Raw genomic sequence first — 11,375 nt, forward strand, 5'->3', positions numbered from 1 at the left:
AATATGTGTAAAATCTAAAATGCTAAGAAACATTTCCCTAGTGTTGAGAGAAATTCTCAACTTCTAAAACTAATCCATTCTGACATCTGTGAACTCAATGGTGTATTAACTAGAGGAGGCAAGAGATACTTCATAACATTTATAGATAACTTTTCTAGATACACCTAAGTCTACCTTATGAGAACTAAGGATGAAGCCTTTGACATGTTTAAACTATATAAGACTGAAGTTGAAAATCAACTAGAAAAGAAAATTAAAATCCTTAGAAGTGATAGGGGTGCTGAATACTTTAAAAATGAGTTTAATTCTTTCTGTGAAGAATTTGGAATAATACATCAGTGTTCTGCTCCCTATACCCCTCAGCAGAATGGCCTGACTAAAAGGAAAAATAGAACACTTACAGAAATGATAAACTGCATGTTGTTAAAAGCTAATGCACCCTTAAACTTGTGGGGGGAAGCACTCCTAACAGCCTGCCATTTACATAACATAATTGTTTCTAGAGTTAATAACAAATGCCCATATGAATTATGGATAGGAAGAAAACCTAATTTAGCATATCTAAAAGTGTGGGGGTGCTTAGCATATTATAGAGTTCCAGATCCTAAAAGAACCAAATTAGGACACAGAGCTAAGAATGACAACCAAAGAGATGGGATTAAAATCATTTACTTAGTCACCTGTAATAGTAACCTAACCTGAACTGAAAAGCCATCAGTATTGGATTTAATGGGTAACAACAAATTATAGCAATGTGACTGTTAGCACTGACATTGAGAAATTTCCCATCACAACATAAACAGTGTTGTCCGTTATGATGAGAGGTTGAGATAAACTCTTAATGAAGTTCTGAAATGTGTCAAATAACGGAGCACATAGTGGAACTTCACCTATGTGAACATAGAAGTGGTGCCGCTTCTCATGAGGGTTTGGGTTTGCTCTCGGGATTGTTCATGAAACCAGGAAAGAAACACATGGCCATAAAAGTGCTGAGCAAAATTTGAAACTCTTGCAGAGACTGAATATTTTTATGTGTATAGGTGTCTCCAGTCTATCTTGAGAGTAGTTGGTTTAAGGTCTTACCACCAATAACTTTGACAAGACTCTGAGATAACTATACTAACAAGAGGTTTAAGTTGATAAGCACCTTTTGTATGCATAACTGTGTCATAGTAGTTTGGATTGAGAGAAAACTATGTAATTGATCAATCAATGTGGGGGATTGTTGGATTTTAATCTCATAAGAGATTAAATCCAATGGGTTTGATTGGTCAATTACATGAGAAATTGCACCTGTACACTTGTTTGAAAAAATCAGTTTTTCTCTTACAAAAACCCAGTTTTGAACTTGTCCCACATTGGAAAATTATAAGTTTTGTTTTCAATATTTCAATAGGAGCTGATTTACACTCCTTAGAATTAGTAGAGGAGAGTATGGGGATTCGATACCGCGCAACGCGCGCGCACACATGTGCGCGCGTGTGTGTGGCGCAATGAGGCGCTTTAGAGGCGCACTTTGCTCGCACTTCGCGTGGCTTGCGATGGGCGGCTCTGGTTTTGGTACGTTGATGACCGTTGATCACCATTGATGAGATCAACGGTCACGATTCAATCGGGTGTGATCAAGATGCACAATTCAAAATTAACAGTCACCAACTGTTAACAACTTTTTAAATAGTTACAATGGTTGAAATTGTGACTGTTCAAGGTGCCTTCTCTAAACCAGCACCTACCTTTTCCTCATACCTCTTCACAAGTTATTTAAGGAGCATGAATCAGACTCCAAAATACACAATTTCGAAATTCACTATCTCTCTCTCTCTTAGTCCGGTCTGTTACAGTCTCACAGAAGGTTTCTTTGGAGACTCTTCAACTTTGTTGGTTGCAGATTCTCGCCCAAGGCTCTGTTGTATCCTGGGAACGAATTTGCATGTAACCCAATAGCAAACTCAGTAAAACTGAGTGGGGGCAAATAACGTTCTAAAGACAGTGTCTTCAGACGCGCCTCAAAGCTTCTCCTCCTAAGTTACAGTGACCCCATCTTCCCCAACAGTATGCAACTGACTTCAATACACCCGCATTGTTCAGGATATGTAGTGTTCTAGGCTAGCAAGTGAGAGCAGCCTCCTGTGCATTCCTCCACTTACGCCCCATCGACTTACCTACCAATGCACAAGTCCTACACATTTTCAAACGTGCATATGGATGATAGACAAAAAAATGCATTCCCACTTATGCATTTAATAAGGGATTCTAGCTTAAAGAGGTAACCTTTGTCTTGAGACAAAGATAGAGAAAAAGAGATGGTTATAAATAGGGGCAATTTTGTCATAAAAAATACATTCGAGGCATATCCAATAGGATGGAATTTTACAAACAGCTGCTTTTTATTGTTTTTTTTTAGCTAATCAGCAATATCCTTTACCCCCCCCCCCTTTCCTAAAGTGCTGGTTGCCGGATTTGATTTTGCTTGATGTTAGCTGGATTGTCCCAGCATTGACACGGACTTTGACAAAAGAAAAAAAAAAAAGAGGGGGTAAAGGGGAATGGAAAAAGTTATTGCTGATTAACCAAAAAAACAAAAAAAAGCAGCTATTTTATAAAATTTCAAAGACAGGGCATCTTTTACAGGGTAATATCACAAAAGGGCGGTAACATACGAGATGTATACATCCTATTGGATATGCCTCGAATGTATTTTATATGACAAAATTGCCCCTACCTATGACCATCTCTTTTTCTCTATTTTTGTCTCAAGTGAATTAAAAGTCAACAGAAATCTTTCTGCCTTCTCTAGTAGTCGATTCAAACTTTTGAAACCTCATTCATCTTCCTAGAAAATCGACTAAAACTATATGAAATCTTGGTCCTCTCCCTCCATCTAAAACCATGTTCATCTCCCTCCAAAGTCGAAAATAAACCATGTTGTAGCCTTCGCTCTTCATATGAAACCCTATTAAAACCCTAACCGTAATACAGAGTGTCGATTGGGGTGTTTACCAGTTCCTAATCATTTATGTCTCTCTCTCTCTAATTGTGGCAATTGGTTCGGCTTCTCCACTAAAAAGGTATGTACATAACTTCTCTTCATTAATCATTATCTGGTTATTTATAGAAGATTTCATGCAATCAATAAACAATGTTGTAGAAGATTTTGCACACAGTGAAGCCATTTCAGGAAAATTTGAAAATAAAATTCAGAATTTGATTTTGTTTCTTTGTCTTTGATTATGCCTTCAAATTAAAAATAGTGGCATGTGAACTGTTGCTTTTATATGATATTATTTTGCAAAAAATATCTTACTTTTGTCATTTAGTTCTGCACAATATATAATACAACCCTATAAGAAGCATTGAAGTTAGGCACGCTAAGTTCCAAATGGATTCATTGGAGATTGTAAAGTGTGATTACAAATCCAAACATTGAACAAATAACATAAGAAAATAAACTAGGGAGTTTTAGAACTATTGAATTATCTGAGTTAATTTGTCTGGCTAATAAACATGCCTTTTTTTTTAGATAAAGGTAATGCATTAAAATAAGGAAAAACAAAATATATAAGACCTTGCTCCAAAGGAATTTGAAATAAGGGAATAAACTGAAAAGCTAATTACACTACAGATCTAGCTACAAAAATATTCCTAGAATAAAAAAAAATGAATTGAATGGTATATCCTTTAGTTGTTATGAATTACAACCCATGAATAGATTCCGTACCATAATCCTTTTAAAATTGTTAGAAAAACCATGAGTAGATTCAGCACCATTACAATGGTTAGTACCCCAATTATGAAGAGTGAAGTGGTCAGTTAACCATTATATCTTGTGAATTAGGGGGAAAAAATTCTTAGTTTTTGAAAACCAAGAAAAAAATGAATGAAATTGTTTAGGGTTTGTTGCCTATAAGGGCAACTTTTGGGGGTTAGTATCCATTTAGAACATGGATATGTGGAAATTACCACCATGATCAACTTTTAGGGTTCCTCCATATTTCACAAGATGTAGGGTCAAGTGACACCATTAAATTCTTCTTGGGTTAATAATACCTATGGTGCATAATTTGACACTAATGGTCAAAGTAATTAAATTTTATTCCAATTTTATTACATATGGGTTCGGTAATTTTTCTTGGTTTTAGAATCTAAGAACAATTTTAAGCCCTAAATCATAAGATGTAGGGGTCAAGTGACTATTCTCATTTTATACTTAAAAACTAACTATTATGATGTACACTTGGACACTGATGACTAGATTTATTAAATTTAGACTAATTTGGCCATATGTGAGTTTAATAATTTTTCTTGGTTTCTAAAAACCGAGAAAAGTTCTTAGCCCTAAATCACAAGATGTAGGGCCCAAGTGACAAATTCTCTCTTAGTATTTCGGTTAATAATCTATATGATGCATACTTTGACACTAATTTCCGAGGCAACTAAATTTTATAATTTGGCCCCACATGGGTTCGGTAATTTTTCTTGGTTCTCAAAAACCGAAAAAGGTTCTCAACCCTAAATCACAAGATGTAGGAACCAAGTAACCATTCTTTGTTTATACTTTGATTACTAACCCAAAAGATATATATTTAGACACTAGTGGCCAGATTGATTAAGTTTTAGAATAATTTGACCTCATATGGTTTGGTAACTTTTCTTGGTTTTCAAAAATTGAAAAAGGTTCTTAGCCCTAAATCACAAAATGTAGGGGCCAAGTGGCAATTTTTCCCTTTGTACTTGGGTGGGTGACTAACTTGGATGATGTATATTTAGACACTGATGGCTAGATTGATTACAATTTATAGTTTAATTTGGTCCCATATGCGTTCGATAACTTTTCTTGGTTTTTAAAAATCAAGAAAGTTTCTCAGCCCTAAATCACAAGATGTAGGGGCCAAGTGACCATTCTCTTTTTATACATTGGTTACTAACCCGAAAGATATATATTTGGACACCGATGGCTAGATTGATTAAATTTTAGACTAATTTGGCCACATATGGATTTGGTAACTTTTCTTACTTTTCAAAAATTGAAAAAGGTTCTTAGCCCTAAATCATAAGATGAAGGGGGCCAAGTGAGAATTTCTCTCTTTGTACTTAGGCTACTAACCCAGATGATGTACATTCGGACACTATTGGCCACATTTGGCCACATATGGGTCCGGTAACTTTTCTAGGTTTTCAAAAACCAAGAAATGTTCTCAATTCGAAATCACAAAATATAGGGGCCAAGTGACCATTCTCTATTTATACTTTGGTTACTAACTTGGATGATGTATATTTGGACACCACTGATCAGATTAATTATATTTTATAGACTACTTTAGCTACAAATGGGTTCAATAACATTTCTTGGTTTTCAAAAACTGAGAAAAGTTCCCAAGTTTCTGAGAACTCTTGCTCCTAAAAGTCCTGGGTTGCCTAAGCTGCAATCATGAAAGTTCAGTTTGTTCTACATATCTTGTGGTGGAAATCAATATATAGGATGGATACCACTAAATGAAGAGGATGCTACCTGTTGCTAGTTCCTTTGCTCACCATCAACTTGAAGTGCTTGAGTTCTTAAAACGTTATGATCCGGTGCATAACCTTTATCTTGATATTACTTGCTTAATTTCAGCAACAAGAAAAACCGAAAGTAATAAAAAACTTTAAGAACCCACTACAACATAAAGATTCTTAAAGCAAAAAAAAAAAAAAGCTAAATTTGGATTTATGGAATTTATAGCTATAAGAATGATTGATTGCAAACTAGAGAAGAATTTAGATGTTCAAGTTATAAAATTGCCCAAAATTGTTGATTTCTGTTGACACCTTGCTTAGCTAGTGTGTCAACCAAAACAACTAATTTACTGATCTCAGGACCCATCTTATCTATAGATTTCAGTCTTTATAGATGATTTATGGAATTTATATCATAAAGATTCTTAAAGAAAAAAGAAAAAAAAAACTAAATTTGGATTATTGGAATTTATAGCTATAATAATGATTGATTGCAAACTAGAGAAGAATTTAGATGTTCAAGTTATAAAATTGCCCAAAATTGTTGATTTCTGTTGACACCTTGCTTAGTGTGTCAACCAAAACAACTAATTTACTGATCTCAGGACCCATCTTTTCTATAGACTTCAGTCTTTATAGATGATTTCTATGATAATTTGGAGTTGTGAAATGCTGGATGTTCCTTATAGGGCCCTGTGTATCAGCTCCAACATTTTCAGAATGCAATGGTATTGTGTAATATTGCTAAAAACCTTCATATCTCTCACACTGGAGATTTTTATTTGCATCTAGTTGTCCATGAACATGAATTTGTTCACATGTAGCATATAATTAGGTTTTGTTTGTTGGCCTTACAGTTAATGTAAAATTAAGTAGACTTTTAACAATACAAGAGTAAAGACGTAAGTACTAGGTGAAATTGCATTCTCTGGTCATTGAAAGGATGCTTATATTTCAAGTTTTTGACTTAATATTTGAAGGTATATCCACCACTGTCATCCGTCCAATCACTAAGAGAAGAGAGACCACCACTTTTTCCAAACATCCAGTTGGACCTTGACATAATCTGTGGTCATATGGCTGGATGCATGTCTTATTTGAATGGGATCAAAGTGAAGAAATGGGGCTGCCCAGTTTGCTATGCCAGCATAGATCAAGTTACAAGGTTGTATGACTAGTGAGAGTTGTTTGGGATATATGGTGGGTGAAACTTTTTCGAGGGAGAATGAGGTCTCTTTTATGAGTAGTGCTGTTGAATAATATTAATCTTATTCTTGATTATGTTATAGAATTTATTACCATTTTTAATGAACTAGTAGTTTTTATTAATTGATTTGGCCATGAGTGCCCTAATATATATTATAAGCAATAGACGTCCAAATACAAATAGAAACATGGTCACTTGACCAATACATGTTGTGATTTAAGGTTGATTGTTTTTTTCGGTTATTAAAAACCAAGAAAATTTACAGAACCCATATGTAGCTAAATTAAACTAAACATTAAGCAATCTCGCAATCAGTCTCCAAATATATATTACAAGGATTAATAAACTAAGTACTAAAAGAAATATTGTCACCTATCCCCTATATCTTGTGATTTAGGGTTAACAACTTTTATCAGTTTTTGAAAATGAAGAAAATTTGCCAAACTCATTTGTAGAAAACTTAGGTTTAACTTCAACTAATTTGGGCATTTGCATCTAACTATACACGGCAAGGGTCAGTAATCCAAATATAAAGAGATACATGGCCAATTAAGCCTTACATCTTATGATTTAGGGTTGAGATCTTTTCACGATTTTTCAAAATCAATAAAATATATCGAACACATATGCAACCAAATTACACCCAACGTGTCCAAAAAGATATTATAAGGATTAGAAACCCAACTACATGGGAGAAACCTAATCTTCTTTCTACCTTGGCACATCCTCCTTTTCTACTCATGGGTTCAGCAATCATAAGAACTTTTGGTTTATGCAACTTAACAAGTTTTTTTGCTTTACGAATAATATGGCAATTTGAGAACCTCTTGGCATTCCAATATATGCAAGACATAATTAATAATAAATAGGTTGCATACCAAGAAAAATCATTTAATCCATATATGACTAAATTATACCCAACTTTTTATCAATTTTACTATCTATGTCTATTAATGGTAGTAGCCCAAGCACATAGATAAGTTTTCATCTAACCATGTGTGAAAATATGATCCACTTTTATACGAAACACACCCAAATGGGATTTAATATTTATAATTGAAGCCATTTAACCCAACATGGCAATGGCATGCCCATATGACCTTCATACCTTTATATTTAGTTAGGATAAAGAATGTGTATTAGTTTTTAAAAATCAAGAAAACTTTATTTGGGTTCATTTTTCTATCAAGATCCTAAGGCCACTATAGGGATGACAATTAAAACCATTCGGCCATCCTATTAGACATGAGTATAGTGCCCATATATCTTTAAATTTTTGAAAGTCCACTTCTCTAGATGGACCTTGGTTGCCCATGATACTACCATGAAGATATAACTGGGCTATTGGAGGTTCCTTGACAAGGGGTAGTTTTTCAGACTAGAAATGTAAAACATAAATATCTTTGTTTTCCTTCCATCCTCTAGCTGTAGGTCTTCTGCCCTACATCCCTATTACTCTGGTTAAGACTGGTATAAATTCATTATGTCATTAATAACAGTAGGTGCATGTTTCTGTTGTCTTCATATGTTTTCTTGTGCCCTTGCTAAATCTAGAAAACGATTAATGTGTTTTCTTTCACCTAATGAAACTAAGCAAGATGAATTCCATCTAGAAAACAATTGATTTAAATGTTATGCCTTTATTAGCAATGAAATCTGTAAGTTAATTTTTTGGTTATTGTTTTTTTAATCTACCAAGCTTTTGGATTTTTTTTTTTTAATTTATGGGGACTTATTCTAGTTATTTGATTTGGCATGTGCAAAGTATTGTTAGTCATTTTTTTATTATTTGTGTCTCTTCTTTGTTTCTTAGGACTGCTTTGATCCTATAGTTCATTCAACAACAGGTTGTGACCTTATTAGATATTTTCTTTATGTCTTGTTAGATATTTTCTACTTGTTTTCAGTTTCTCTAATGTTTTTACTGGTAGCCATTTTATTTTTGTCTCTATTTTATGCTGAATTTTGAGCTTCAGAAATTTACACGTATTGATTTTACAGTCACGGGGTTCTATACCGAAATATTATACTTAAACCCTTAGATTTGGTAGCTTGTTAAAATTGTGATAAAATATTATTATCTTTAACAATAATCAAGGCATAAGTATTTTCTATGCTTAGATTATTGTATTCTTTGGTAGATGTTTAATTGTGCTTACAATTTAGGATAATAAATACTATGAATTGGACAATTTTTACGCCAGTGTTATGGGTTGTTGAAATCAGATTTTGTTCTACCTATGTAAAAGAGGAAAATATGATAAGTAATTAAGAAAACTGAAACAGTATCCAATGGTCTGTCTGGAATTAACTATTATCATAACTCATTGCTTTGTCCATTTAAAAGAACTAAAATGGTTTTATTTGGAGGGATGCATTGTGCAATATTAACAATCAAGTAAGAATTTCTTTCTAGTTGTGGTTTTGGCAATAATTCATTTTAAGCTTTTCTCATGTCTTTTTCTTGTACCTTTTTAGCTTACTCGTAGTTTCAGTTGGAATTCTTCGTATTTTTGGATGGAAAGCTGATAAACTTCCCTTGGTTGCTACAAGCAAGGGTAATTAGGAACAGGTGAGGCTATTGGTTTGGGTTGTTATGGTGTTTCTTTTAATTATTTTTTCTGCCAACTGGATGAGATTTTAATTCCAATTCTAGATAAACTGATCATTTGTTGCCCTTGTAAAATTGGGTTTTGTGATGCTGTTAGACCTAGGCCCATGGATCTCCACCTTGTTACCTAATGTCAAACTGTTCTCAGATCCAAATCTAAAATGATCTTATTGTTTATTGAGAGTTGTTTCAAGTGCTCCATTTCTTTTCTTTTTGGAAAAAGAAAGTTGTTTTGGAAAGTGAGGGACCCACTTGATTTCTTCACAATGAAACTCCGGTACATGGCTGGACCATTAGTATTAGGAATATATTAGGGTTGTCAGATTCTATTCAAGATATTCCTTATTTTATCTTCTTTCTTTTTGTATCTTTTCTTTTCCTGACCTTTGTGGGATGTGTCCATGTTGTTCCCTTGTTTCACTAACATTCTTGAATGCATGGAACCATTGATGCATAATTGGATCCCTCCATTTTCTAACATTCCTATTTTAGATTACCTTGTCTTGAGTGAATCACCAGAGTTTATTGTATTACTACATTGTATTCAACAAGGCTGATTTTGGTTTGAAAGAAAGGTAGGGAACCTTATGCTAGGTTAGCATAGGTTTCCCTACTTTTTCTTTGAACCAAGCATGACCTAAGAGATTGTTGTCAAGCTCTTCTTAGTGATGGTTTTAGCAATCTGAGTTACTCTTCAAGTTCCTTCAAATGACTTCATTTTTTATCCTGTCCTCTCTTACAAATTAGAATAATATTTTGCATTTATGTAGTTCTTTGAGAAAATTATTGGGGGGAAGGACATTTGATGTTTGTTGCCTATATTACTCATGCTTTACTTGTTAATTCTTGCAGGTTCAAAAGGAAGTGGTACAACATTAAAGCAGCCATTATTGGTTGAACATAGGAGCAAGGCGTTGAAGTTTTATTTATTTATTTATTTATTTAGGACACTTATTCATGTATTCTTGACAAATGATAAATGTGCTTTGTAATTGCATTTGATAATTTGAATAAAAATTTTATTTGAGTAGTATGCCTTTAGTAATGGTTACAATGGAAAATCATAGTTTTGCAAGATAATTTCTAGTATTGGGTTTTGAAGATTAATTTATAGCAATCATGTTATAGCAACGGTTTATCAAGAAAACCATTGTTATAAATAGCCTTTAACAACGGATTTCATGATGAACCGTTGCTAAAGATATCATTTAGCAACGGTCTTATAGAATGACCATAGTTACATATCAAACAATTTTCTATTAGCCACGGTTTTGTCCGTTGCTATAACCTTTTTAACAACGGTTAGTCTATTGTCTGTTGCAAAAGGTTAAGATTATAACAACGGTCATGTCTGTTGCTAAATGATATCTCTTGCAATGGTTTTAAAAAACTGTTGCTAGAACCTATTGCCACGGTGGAAGAAGCATCGGTTTTGTGTCTGTTGATAGTCCATTGTTATAGGTCTGTAGCAATGGTCTTAAGGACTTCTAGCAATTGATTTGTCCGTTGTTAGAAGTCAAATTTCTTGTAGCGACTTGTGGTATGGCATAGTGGTAAACTTGTAGTTGTTACTAATAAATGACTAGGGTTTAAATGCCTTTGTCTTTTATTTGTGATTTTTAATAGTCAGTAACATACTAATTCAAATTCAATTTTGAACATTGCTTAAATGCACTATTTAATTTGTCTTTAATAGCGTGTTATTAAATGTGATAATTTGCGAAATTTTAAACCTTGACTGTCATGCCAGCCATTTGTGGCCAGCAATTGCCCTCATGACCCAAAACACTATATTCTCCTCTGCTCATAACGGCCTTGACATATGGATCCAACGAAATCTGAGAAGAATCATAGTAATGTCCTTCAGGGGAAAATTTTTCATCAAACTTGTATCCGTACAGCATATCTTCAAAATCCCCCTTCAGATATACATGCCAAACATCCTTTGTCTTGTTAATTTATAAATGAAGGCAAATCTACTCTGTGTTGCTATGGAACCAAAGGGCATCGGACTACCAGCAAATACTTCGAACCTTTGCAACCTTGGCTTCTCGACTATCA

At 33.9% G+C, this 11,375-nt stretch overlaps 1 long non-coding RNA gene across 1 annotated transcript; it reads left to right on the forward strand.

The window, feature by feature from the left end:
- The first annotated feature begins 2,783 nt into the window (after positions 1 to 2,783).
- LOC148860740 (uncharacterized) lies at positions 2,784 to 10,355 on the forward strand. Its single transcript, XR_016112636.1, has 3 exons — positions 2,784 to 3,068; positions 9,182 to 9,275; positions 10,167 to 10,355. It is a non-coding gene; the product is annotated as an uncharacterized LOC148860740 (long non-coding RNA).
- The last annotated feature ends 1,020 nt before the right edge of the window (positions 10,356 to 11,375 follow it).

The sequence above is a fragment of the Nelumbo lutea genome, chromosome 4 (assembly GCF_056320005.1).
Source record: "Nelumbo lutea isolate HS-2025 chromosome 4, American lotus-T2T, whole genome shotgun sequence".
In the NCBI taxonomy this organism is placed as follows: Eukaryota; Viridiplantae; Streptophyta; class Magnoliopsida; order Proteales; family Nelumbonaceae; genus Nelumbo; species Nelumbo lutea.